Below are 11,034 nucleotides of genomic sequence, written 5' to 3' on the forward strand. Positions count from 1 at the left end.
AAAAGAGGTAGAACTAAACAACCTGATCCTTAAACTGAAATTGGATAAGCTCTTAATCAAAATCATATTTAGGCTTGTTTGTTTGATGCTTTTGATAATTAATATGGTTTTTTTAAGAGTTACTATAAGCACTTATCAATGTTTTGGTAAAAGATGAAAGTATCTTTAGAATGGGTCCATTATTAAGAGTTGATCATTTATGCGCTAATTTCATCTAATATAAATATTCAACTGATTTCTTTTTGACACAGTGGTAATATAATATTTTGTATTGATTGCTTCAATGCTTTTAGCCAGGTCTTAATGAGAAATTAAAATGCATAAAGCTTGGCATTTTTTTAAGGTGCAACTTGTTGGCATAATCCTTTTTGTTGATATCATGACTACACAAGGCATGATTGTAGTGCACCAAAATTTTTTTTTTTTTTAGATTATTTAAATTTTGTGCTTTATTTGATTTAAATGTTAAGTGTGATGAATTGTTTTATTTAAGTGTTGTTATTATATTTAATTGTTTATTTGTTTTATTTGATGGTTTGTTATTTTATTTAATTGTTAGAAATGTTTTGGTTAATTAATTTAATAAGTGATTAAATGTGTAACATGTTATCTTACTATTAGTGTTACATTTTATTTAAGTGTGACAAATGAGGTATTTATGTGAGCTATGGTGGAATGCACTAAGGTGCATGATAGATAGTAATGCACCCTAGTAATTTAGTGTGTGCTAGTGCATGGTAGCATGGTGCACATGTGTAGATTTTTCTACACATTTTAGGTTTCTTTATTTTAGATTTAATGGAGTTATTTATTTAAAAACAAAAAAGAATAAAAGAAAAGGGAAAGGAGGAGTGGGCGTGTGACCTAGTGGGAATGCAATATATCATTAAAATGGTAAAAAGGATAAAAAATTGAAGACTATAATCATTTGGGGATAGGCTTGATCATGTTTTATTCCTTGTATCTTTTTGAAATAAAGAAAAATCAAGGAAAATAAAAGAGAAATGGAAACTTACCTTAATTTGTTTGGGAGACTTTATGAGAGGATTTGTCATAAAGGGACTAAGAAAGGAGAGAAGAGCCATTGCTCTTGTGTGTGTGGGTGGCTGCCGTGACCTAGAGAGAGTGAGAGAGAGAGAGAGGCGTGTAGAGAGAGAGAGAGAGAGAGGAAGAAAGAAAGAAAGGAAGAAGGAAGAAGAAAGTGAAGAGGAACCCCCTAGAGTATGTCTTCTTATTTTCTCTTTGTTTAATCTCTTTATTTGATAATATGATATTGATTTGTGTTATGTTTTGTGTGTGTTTGGATTCTTCTTTCTCCTCATGGTGGCTTTCCCATAAAACCCTAGGCTTGAACATGGGTGTGGAGTTTGTGGTATTGATCTTTTGTGTTCTTGATTCTACAATCAAGAGAGGTAATGGTCTTTTCCTTAGCCTTATATTGTTTTTGGTGGTTGTATTTTAGGTTTTGCTAATGGTGTTAATGGTTGATTTTTGGGTAGGAATGATGTATAGGATTTGGATTTTGTGAGAGTATGATTTGTGTTTAAGGGTTGTGATGTTGATTTTGCTATGCATGAAAAATTGTAATAATCTATGAGCACATGTAAGGTGATTTCGGCCTAGGTACACCCAAGGGTGTTCTTGATTTGTTGTGTGAATTTCAAAATATTTGATCCATGTTTTAGGACCTTTGATATATGGGTAAGAGAACAAGTGGTAATCTTGGTATTTTTTTATCATGAAATGTTGTTAGATGCATGTGTTTGTTTTGAATGATTAAATTGTGAGATGCATGAAAATAATGATAGAAATATGCTAGGTTAAAATAAGGCACATGTGAACATGGTATAAATTTACTATATGCTATTTTATTGAAAAGGTTTTGTTGGCTTTCATGGAATTGCAACAAATGATTTTAAAAGGATTCATGTGATTATGTTAAGTGGAATCATGCATATTATAAGAGCATAATGAGATCTTAGGCATGAATGATTTATGTAATTTTTTTGAGACAAAAGTTGAGTTTTACAAAGAATTAAGCTTGCTGTTTTTTTTCAAAATAATTGGGTAAAAGTTGATAAAAAGATGAGATTGCATGCATAAACAATGTTCTTAATGTATGTGTAATTTTTTATGAAATTAAAAGAGGATTTTAAGTTTCATGTTATGATATTTTACTCAATTAATTTCCTACAGAATTTTTATTGAATTTTGAGAAAAAAATGAGTTTATAAAATTGAATATGGTGATTTTAATGATAAAAAAAATGGTTGCTGGAATTTTGTAATAAAATGTGAAGAAAGTTTCACTAAAAATGAATTTGATTAATTTTTGGAATAAATTATTTTTCCTAAGTTATGGTAATATTGAAAAATGATATTTTAATGGTATGAATGCATATTTTGATAAATAATGATTTTTCTTTATTTTGATTGAGAAAAATATTTAAACTCTATTTATTTGTGATTTTTGAATAAAATAAATAGTGGCTGAAAGTTTGTTTTAGAAAGGTTAACAATTGTTATTAAATTGTCACATATGGGTTTTTACTACTTAAAAACTAAGTCTTAAATAAATTAAATCAAAATGTATTTTCCACACTTAAAATATATTTTTCACATCATTTTGTAATACAATAATAAAATATATTTTTCTAAAAGAAACATATTAAAATAAGTATATTTATTAAATCCAAGCTTGTTGGTTAATTCTTGGTAAATTAATATTTATTTAATGAAAATGTCACATATTTTATTTTGAGCTAAAATAAAATAAATTTATAAAATAAAATAAAGTTTTTGAGAAATTTAAGAAATTTTAAGAAAAATAAAGCATGTAATATGGCCATTGATTTTCAAACAATAGAAGCAAGAAATGTAGAGTTATCGTTTTTGAAAACGTCTTTATTACGCAACGTTCCCACGTATGCATGTTACATGCAAATCAACTTTTACGTCCAAAATCATGATTATTATGCAACTATGTAATTTTTATAAAGCAATCATGTTAGTAAAATGGGTAGAACGAGCATTATTCTTTTTGGCGATAATTGCATGTTTTAGTGTAACTGTTATCATGAGTGCATGGCCCATGCACACATGAGTTGTATGGAAGGGCAAAATAGTAATTTTATGAACCTAAGAAACGTTATTTTGATTATGATATAGGCTCGTTGAAAGATTGTGAAATTCTTAGCTTGGACCTGAGGTAAGGAAGTTAGATAGATTTTATGATTTTTATGCTATGAATGGTAAGGCTGTTATATGAATGAACTGTTATGAAATTATGAATGCCTTAATGTGATGAAATGTTGAATGTGATATGTGTATGGATGTTAGATACATCAAACAGAATACGATGTTAGATACATCAAACAGAATACGATGTTAGATACATCAAACAGATTTCGATGTCAGATACATCGACCGAGTTACTAAGGACATTGAGACGTGACTCCTAGGGCGGACGCGCCGAGGTTATTCAAGGACCAGTGATCTCCTGTTTACCTCATAGGGTGACATGGACAACTAGCGTTCCATGCTCATCATGTATGCTGTATGTTGTGATATGATGATATGTCACATGTATGTTATGATATGTTGATATGTCACGTTTATGTTATGATATGATGATATGTCACATTTATGTTATGATATGCTGATATACTTATGTTATGATATGATGATATGTCACATTTATGTTATGATATGTTGATATGTTACATTTATGCTATGATATGTTGATATGTCACATTTATGTTATGATAAGATGAAATGTTACGATTATGTTATGATAGACCATGATGTTTTAGATGAATGTTAGTGTTTGGTTGTTTGTTGTTTTTCTTACTTGCTTGTACTTCCTTACTGGGCTTTTAGCTCACCCCCTTACTTTCCTTCCAGGTAGCAAATAGGTTTTCTCTATGGCACGCGTGGTGACGTGGGGAGTTCTTCATCATGGGGTGTATGGCGTGGGGCAATCCTATGGACGATAAAACGATCAACGTAGAACGCCATTTTTATTATGTTTTGTTTTTAAGAGACTTTTTCCTAAAATTATCAGTGGGACTCTGTTATGTAAATTATTTGGTTTTCTTGAACTTTGCATAAAAACCTATGTTTTATTTTAAACTTATGGCGCCAACTTGCATGATTTTAAATAAGTCCCCTGAGACTTTAGTAATGGACGGTATTCTTTTATAAGCTATGTTGTACGAATGTTTTGTAAGTATTAGTCTAGGGCGTTCTTTACAATGATTCTATAGCTTGATTTCTTCTAAGTTTTCACCATGTCATTTTAGCTTGTGATGAGTATTTCCATCTGTTATGGTGTATTCAATATTTTCATCTGTTTTCTGTTAATTTTGTTTGCTTGTAGGGTATACTTTTGTTTACAAAAAGTAACTTTTTTTCTTTGGTTGTCTTTCCAAATATAAATTCCCATTAGGACATTACATATTATATAAAAGCAGATGCATATAACTTTTAAAGAGCGGTTACTATGAATTAAGTGTGGTGCAATTATTATTTGGTTGTTATGCTAGTCACTTGTCCCTCCTTAGTGACTCTCATTGTCTATTTTGCCATTTCTGTCCTATTTTTTCTTAAGTTTTCTTAGTTCTGTTTCTGCTCTGATGTTGTTCTATTTTGATGTATTTATTTCATGTATAGGTATTATATATATACAAGGATATATGTACATCTGTTTGTGTCTCCAGATTTAGTTCTTTCCCTCTCACCCACGATCTCATTCTCTCTCTTTCTTTGTCTGTTGTTGTAGATGTTAGCATGGAGGTGGGACTGTGGGGATGGTGTTGTAACAGCTGGGACTTCAATGTGACTAGGGTACCGTTGCATTGAATAGTATTTTTAATTTTTTCTATGAAGTTTCAAGAAAGATAAATACAACATTTAAATTTGTGATTAACTTATTTAGTTCTAGTTGGCCAAATTCTTAGACAATTCGCAGTTAATGTAATAGGGTGTTCATGTAAGATGTTAATGATGTTGGGTATTATGGTCTTGCAGCTAAGCTTCTATGGAGGGGTGCTGAGTGTTGGAATGAGTGTTTAAAGATTTTGGACGTTGCTGAAGCAGCAGAAGCATCAATGGATTTTGACCAGTTAAGCTCTGGAATTTCATATTTTGATACTCACTTTCAAGGCCTCATAGTTCAGAAAAGGTCTCTTTCTCTCTCTCTATATATATTTATATAACTGCAGTTTTCTCAACTTATTTCAATATTCTATTCCATATTTTTCATTTGTGAAATGTTATGTTTTAACTAGTGTGAAGTATATGGTTGTTAGGTATGCATTTAACTAGCCTTGATTGTTTTCCTTTACTTATATTCCATTTATCAATTCAAGTTTTGCATCCCTATTCTGTCATCAAAAGCTTTATTCAGCTGTTGTGTATTCATGACAGACGTCTATGATATTTCTATGGTATGTGATATCGCATTGATTGTTAGAGATCTCGCTAGTTTCTATTAATACTTTGTATTTTCTTGATTTATCTCTTAGTGATGATGACGACTCTGAGAATGAGTCAGCACTTGAAATTCAGCCATACTTGATGGAAGAAAAATGTAAGATTGCAATTCCTTTGTTAATAATGTTGTATTGTTTTTTTTTTCCTCCCCTCATTGAAGTGCTCATGCTTTTGATATTTTTTTTCCCTGGAATTTTAATGATTTCTCATCTCCTTCTTCTTTTTTATTGTTTAAGTCAGATTTGGACTTTCTGTTTTCTAATTTTTGGGTCATCATCTGTAGTGTCGAAGCACTTGATAATCACTTGACTGCTATCCAAAGGGACCATGAACTCAGGTCCCAGATAGAAGAAAGGAAAATAAGAAGTGATGCGGCTTATGAAGGCGCCAAAAGAAAAGAGAAAGCTCTCCTGGAAGAAAAACTCCGCCAAGAAAAAACCAAAGCAGAAGCTAAGGTTTGTTGACTTTGCCTAGATTATTCATTTCTTTTGGTAGATGTCTAAAGATGGTTGTCACAGTCCTCTATTATTCTCACATATTCTTCTGATATAATCTTAATGCGCTTTGGTATATTATCTTGGTTTTATGTTGTTGTTAGTAATAAAAGTATTTTCTGATGCAGGCAAAACTCAGAGCTGAAGTAGCAAATAGGGCTGCAATGGAAGCTCAGAGAAGAGAAGCAAAAGAGGCTGCTGAAAGGGAGGCCAATGAAGCATCAAGCCAGGCTGCTGTTCAGAAGGAAGCTTTAGGATTGCAAACTAAAGCCAAAACCAAGGAATCAAAATTTGAAAAACCAATAAATTAAGCATCAGCAGGTAATTTGGCTACCAGGCAAATATAGCAACCTTGTACTGATCTATAAATATAATCATTTTCCCTTTTATCTAAAAATCTAGTTTAGCCCTAGTTTTCACAAAGATCAGCTAGGTTTTGGAAATAGTTCATTTTTGACACTCCACTGTATTCCCCTCTGTTTTTGTTTTTCAGTTTATTCATGTTCTCTGTACTCTTTTAAGAATTTTTCTGTTATCTGATTCGTGAAAGGGGCTATTGGTGGTAGGTGACATTACTAAAGCTGCAGAAGCCGCACTAAAGTTGGAGCGTGAAAGATTAAAACAGTTGGAAGACTTGGATGAAGGAAACAAGGCATTAGGATTAAATGTAAATAAGGTTTGCTCTCTATATTGTAATTCATATTTATTTGAAAATTGTTACTCTCTATTTGGTAACTAGAAACTAGTATTTTTGTTTAGGATTTTCTTGCAGCATTCTTATAGAGTTTAATTGTTTATGTATATTAAGCTTTAGTTTATCTTGACAGGAGGTTTCTACTGATGTGAAAAAGTTATTGAGGGAATCGTATGGCCAGTACAGCGACTTCAGTAATCTTTCCTCTTTAAATTCTCAGGTAAATCATGTAACTTACTGTTTGTTTAGTAGGATATATGTTTTTATATATATCTATAATATTTTAGGTGAAAATTTATGATCTTTAAGAAAGTGTTAGATGGCACTAGATGCATTAGATCAATCCATATGTGTTGTTTTAGGTTCAGATCACTTCCAGGACTTGTCAACCAAACCCAAAGGGATATCATAGAATGTAATGTCTGCTTTTATTAGCCTTTTCATTCTTCCTTTTTATACACATCACTGTATTGACGTCAAGGTTGTCTATGATTTTTCATGCTTACGTTTGACACTTTTATCAGATAATAGTACATATTCTTTGATTGCTTGATTGATGCTTTTGAAAGTATAATATAGATATATTTAATAAGAGCTAATAATTTCATTAATGCAACATGGATGACGATAGCTGCCACTTTAATAAGTTCTAATCTTCCAGTTTTATCAGATACTATATTGTGCAGTGACATAATATATCAAGTGACCGATTACACACATGCATAGGCACACACTGACACCTATACTTGGATTGACTGATAAAATCTTATAATTTCATTACTTCCAACATAGAAACGTAGAATTACAACTTTCATGCATTTTTAATTAATACAAGGCAATTTGGTTCTGTTTTTTTTTTTTATAAAAACCCTAGAATTACCACTTTAAGTAATTGCTGGTGTGATTCCATTATTACACTCGAATATTACAGGTGTGTAGATGTGACTGGAGCTTACAGTGCTCTAAAGACGGAGCTTAACATAAGCTTGACAACAATAGGCCTTTTGTGGACTACAACTGGCTTTATTGCAAAGAGGATTACACATGGACCTGTGGAAGAAAGGGAAACAAGAAAGGGAAACAGGTATATGACAAGTGCACAACAAATGGACATACAACAAAGACAAGTGCACAAAGGATGATGAGTTGAAGGATGGAGCAAGTTTCATGCATGGTTTACTTTTGTGTATCTTGTAATTTTTTGTTTTTCATTTTTGAAGTAAAAATGTTCAAGATTATAAAACTATTATTATGTTATGCTTTCAAACTTAAGTTAGAACTAAGATCTCATGAAATAGACACATTCAGAGTTTGAATTAGTTATTGTTTAACGTAATACTTATGGTTTATCAATCTATTGATAATTATATTTTATGATTAATTTTGATTTTTTTTTATCAAAATACAATAATGAAAATCTTTTAATTAAAAAAAAACTTATAAGTACCATTATCACAATAAAAAAACCTTAATATGTTATGATTTAGAAACATATTATAAGCGTAAAAAATCGTTATGGTTTATATAATATAACAAAATAAAAATGTTATCAAAATAATCAAATGTAACAGTTAAAAAGTGTTATGAAAAAAGTACAAGATTAAACTTCAAATTTTTAACCAAAAACTCTATCTAAATGTTATTATTTCAATATTATAGCACCTAAAAATGTGTTATTGAATAGTTTAAGATAACACCGAACATAACATTCAAGAACTGTTATAGAAAAGACTGGACTTTTAATAACAGGGGCTATGTTAGCATTTTCAGAAGTGCTATCAATAGTCCCGGTTAGCAGTTTTTAAGTGTTATGAATACTGTTTTTTCTTGTAGTGCACTAATCATTATTCATAGAAATTCTAGCTAACTTCCTTACCTCAAGTCTAAGCAAAATAAATAGGAGTGTGCTTTACAGCGAGCCTAGAATCACAACCAAACATTCGCCTCAATATCAAGTAAGACTAGGCATACCCAACAAATATACCTCACGTGTGCGTGGGCCATGCACACGTTGCACATGTTGCATCTCAAACATAATCACAAAATCAAACATAAAACAATGAAAGAATAATCTTAAACTTACTATTGTAATCTCAACAAATGTCAAACGAAAAACGTACAATTAAACAAAAGGCGTATTTTTTAACGTAAAACTAAACTTGCACGCGACATGCGTATGTGGGAAAGTCATTAAAACATGCGTAAAAGTTGGTATATTTTAGTCCCTTTAATTCTTAGAAATCGAGAAAGATTTTTTTTAAACAAAAATATTTTACCAACTTGAATTATATCGCAAGACTATATTAAAATCATACTAAAAATATAACTAAAATAATTATTTTATTATTACGTGTCATTTTCAAAATATTAATCTTATTTATTATTCTTAACTTAAATAAAATAATTACAGAAGTACGGTACCCCTTTTCTATTCTTTTCTCATATAAAAAATGAATTAATATTAAATAATTAACCATAATTATTTAAGATAAAATATTTTTGGTACTCACTCAATTTACCCAATGGATAAATATAACTTACATATTTCACTTTCTTAAAATAATAATATCTCATGGTAACCCCATTTTGATATGTATCATAATTTTAATTAAGTTGAAAAAAGTTTCTTTATTCCATCATTTTACTCTAATAAAATACTTAGTCTCATAAAATGATGCTACTTAGTTAATTATTTACAAATAAAAACTGTATTATTTAAATTAAAATATTCCATATATTAAAGATTGTATGATCACATTTTTCATGCATAAAGTCTAAGGGTTAATTTATTTGAGTATATGATTTACTTATTGTATTTAAAAGAAATTTTCCTTTAATAACTTAAAAATTCCAGTAAGCATTATTATTTGTTTAAATTCATATAATTGGACAAAAACATAATTTTCTTTCATAAAATTAAAAGAAATGCATTTGTTTAACTAAATAAAAAAATCTCATTAAATTGTGAAATAAAATGTCTTTTGTTTATATAAGTTCTAAAATATCATTTTTGAGGCATAACTTGTGTATTTTTAAAATCATTGAATGATTATCACAATAAAACTAAGAATATATATATATATTAAAAAATAGACCTTTGATCATGTTTTAAATCACCACTTAGCATGTTTCTACCATTTCATTTTCCCCAAGAAACAATACTGAACATTCATCAAGAATCTAATTGTCTATAGACAAGAACCAAATTAGCAAAATTAATAACAAGACATTACCATTTCAAAGAATAGCATGGCCCAAACTAACTATTTTCTTTTTACCAAGTTTAATTGCAACCTAAATACCCTAGCATACTCCTAAACTAGGTTGTTGCATTTTCGAGCCCACCTGTTTTCGACGAAGCCCTCCTTCATTTATCAAGGAGATAACTTTATCCTGGGAGACCCTTCTAAGAACATCGATGAAATATTGTATCGCATCCTCAAGTTCAAAGCTACATTTCTGCCGGCGTTGTCGCTCGTACATCAACAAATCCCAGATCTCTGTTTATTCAATAAGTTTTCTGGTCAATTCCTTATTTTCCTTCATTATTTTTGATACCACGTTGTTTCCGCGACCATGTGTTCGTTAGGGCCGCAACCATCGTGTAGTGTGATTATAGGTAGTGGTAGTGATTAACAATAGGGAACTTTCTAGGTGACTTCAGTCTGTAGATAAATTGATCGATGGAGCGGGCTGGACCGCTCTGAATCATTGAACCTAGACGCCTCAAAATCGTCCGGGTGAACTAGTTTCCTTTTGCTATGATACTTACCCTATTTGTTCCCGACTCATGCTCCTATGACCTTAATCGATCCCGTATCTGTGTTCGGAGGGGACCTCTCATAACAGTTTAGGAGAATCCCTGTACCTTAACCAATTTTTCGGTTTTGATGCTGACTGCTTTGTTCTTGCTTTTCTTGTCACTTCCATGTCATTGATCATGGTTCGTGGCATCACTCTTTACTCAGAAGATGTAATAAATGCGGACCGCATCATCTTGGAGGGGCAAAATCTTCCCACTAACAACACGTGGGAAATGGACACAGAAGTAAATGAGTTCAGGAACAACTGAATGATGAATGAGCTGGAGAAGTCCTTTAGGATAGAATCGACTTCAGAGATTTTATTCAACAGACTTGCCTAGAAGGAAGAGAAGGCCCACACTGGAGTGGGTATATTCGAGGCCTGGAGCACAGGCCATAATAGTGAGAGAGCCATTCTCTCGCTTCACGAATTATATGTAGGAATTCTCTAATTCGTGGGGATCGCGTCATTCCAGCTTCTGCCCCAAGGGTACAAGTTGCTTGTGGGATGACGTGTATTTTGTTCCTGGAAGGAGATCCTAGAGCCTACC

At 31.2% G+C, this 11,034-nt stretch overlaps 1 long non-coding RNA gene across 1 annotated transcript; it reads left to right on the forward strand.

Annotated features, from left to right (window-relative positions):
* Window positions 1-5,077: 5,077 nt before the first annotated feature.
* LOC133790029 (uncharacterized) lies at window positions 5,078-5,943 on the forward strand. The gene is made up of 3 exons (XR_009873854.1): window positions 5,078-5,181; window positions 5,525-5,589; window positions 5,776-5,943. It is a non-coding gene; the product is annotated as an uncharacterized LOC133790029 (long non-coding RNA).
* The last annotated feature ends 5,091 nt before the right edge of the window (window positions 5,944-11,034 follow it).

The sequence above is a fragment of the Humulus lupulus genome, chromosome 7 (genome assembly GCF_963169125.1).
Source record: "Humulus lupulus chromosome 7, drHumLupu1.1, whole genome shotgun sequence".
NCBI classification, from domain to species: Eukaryota; Viridiplantae; Streptophyta; class Magnoliopsida; order Rosales; family Cannabaceae; genus Humulus; species Humulus lupulus.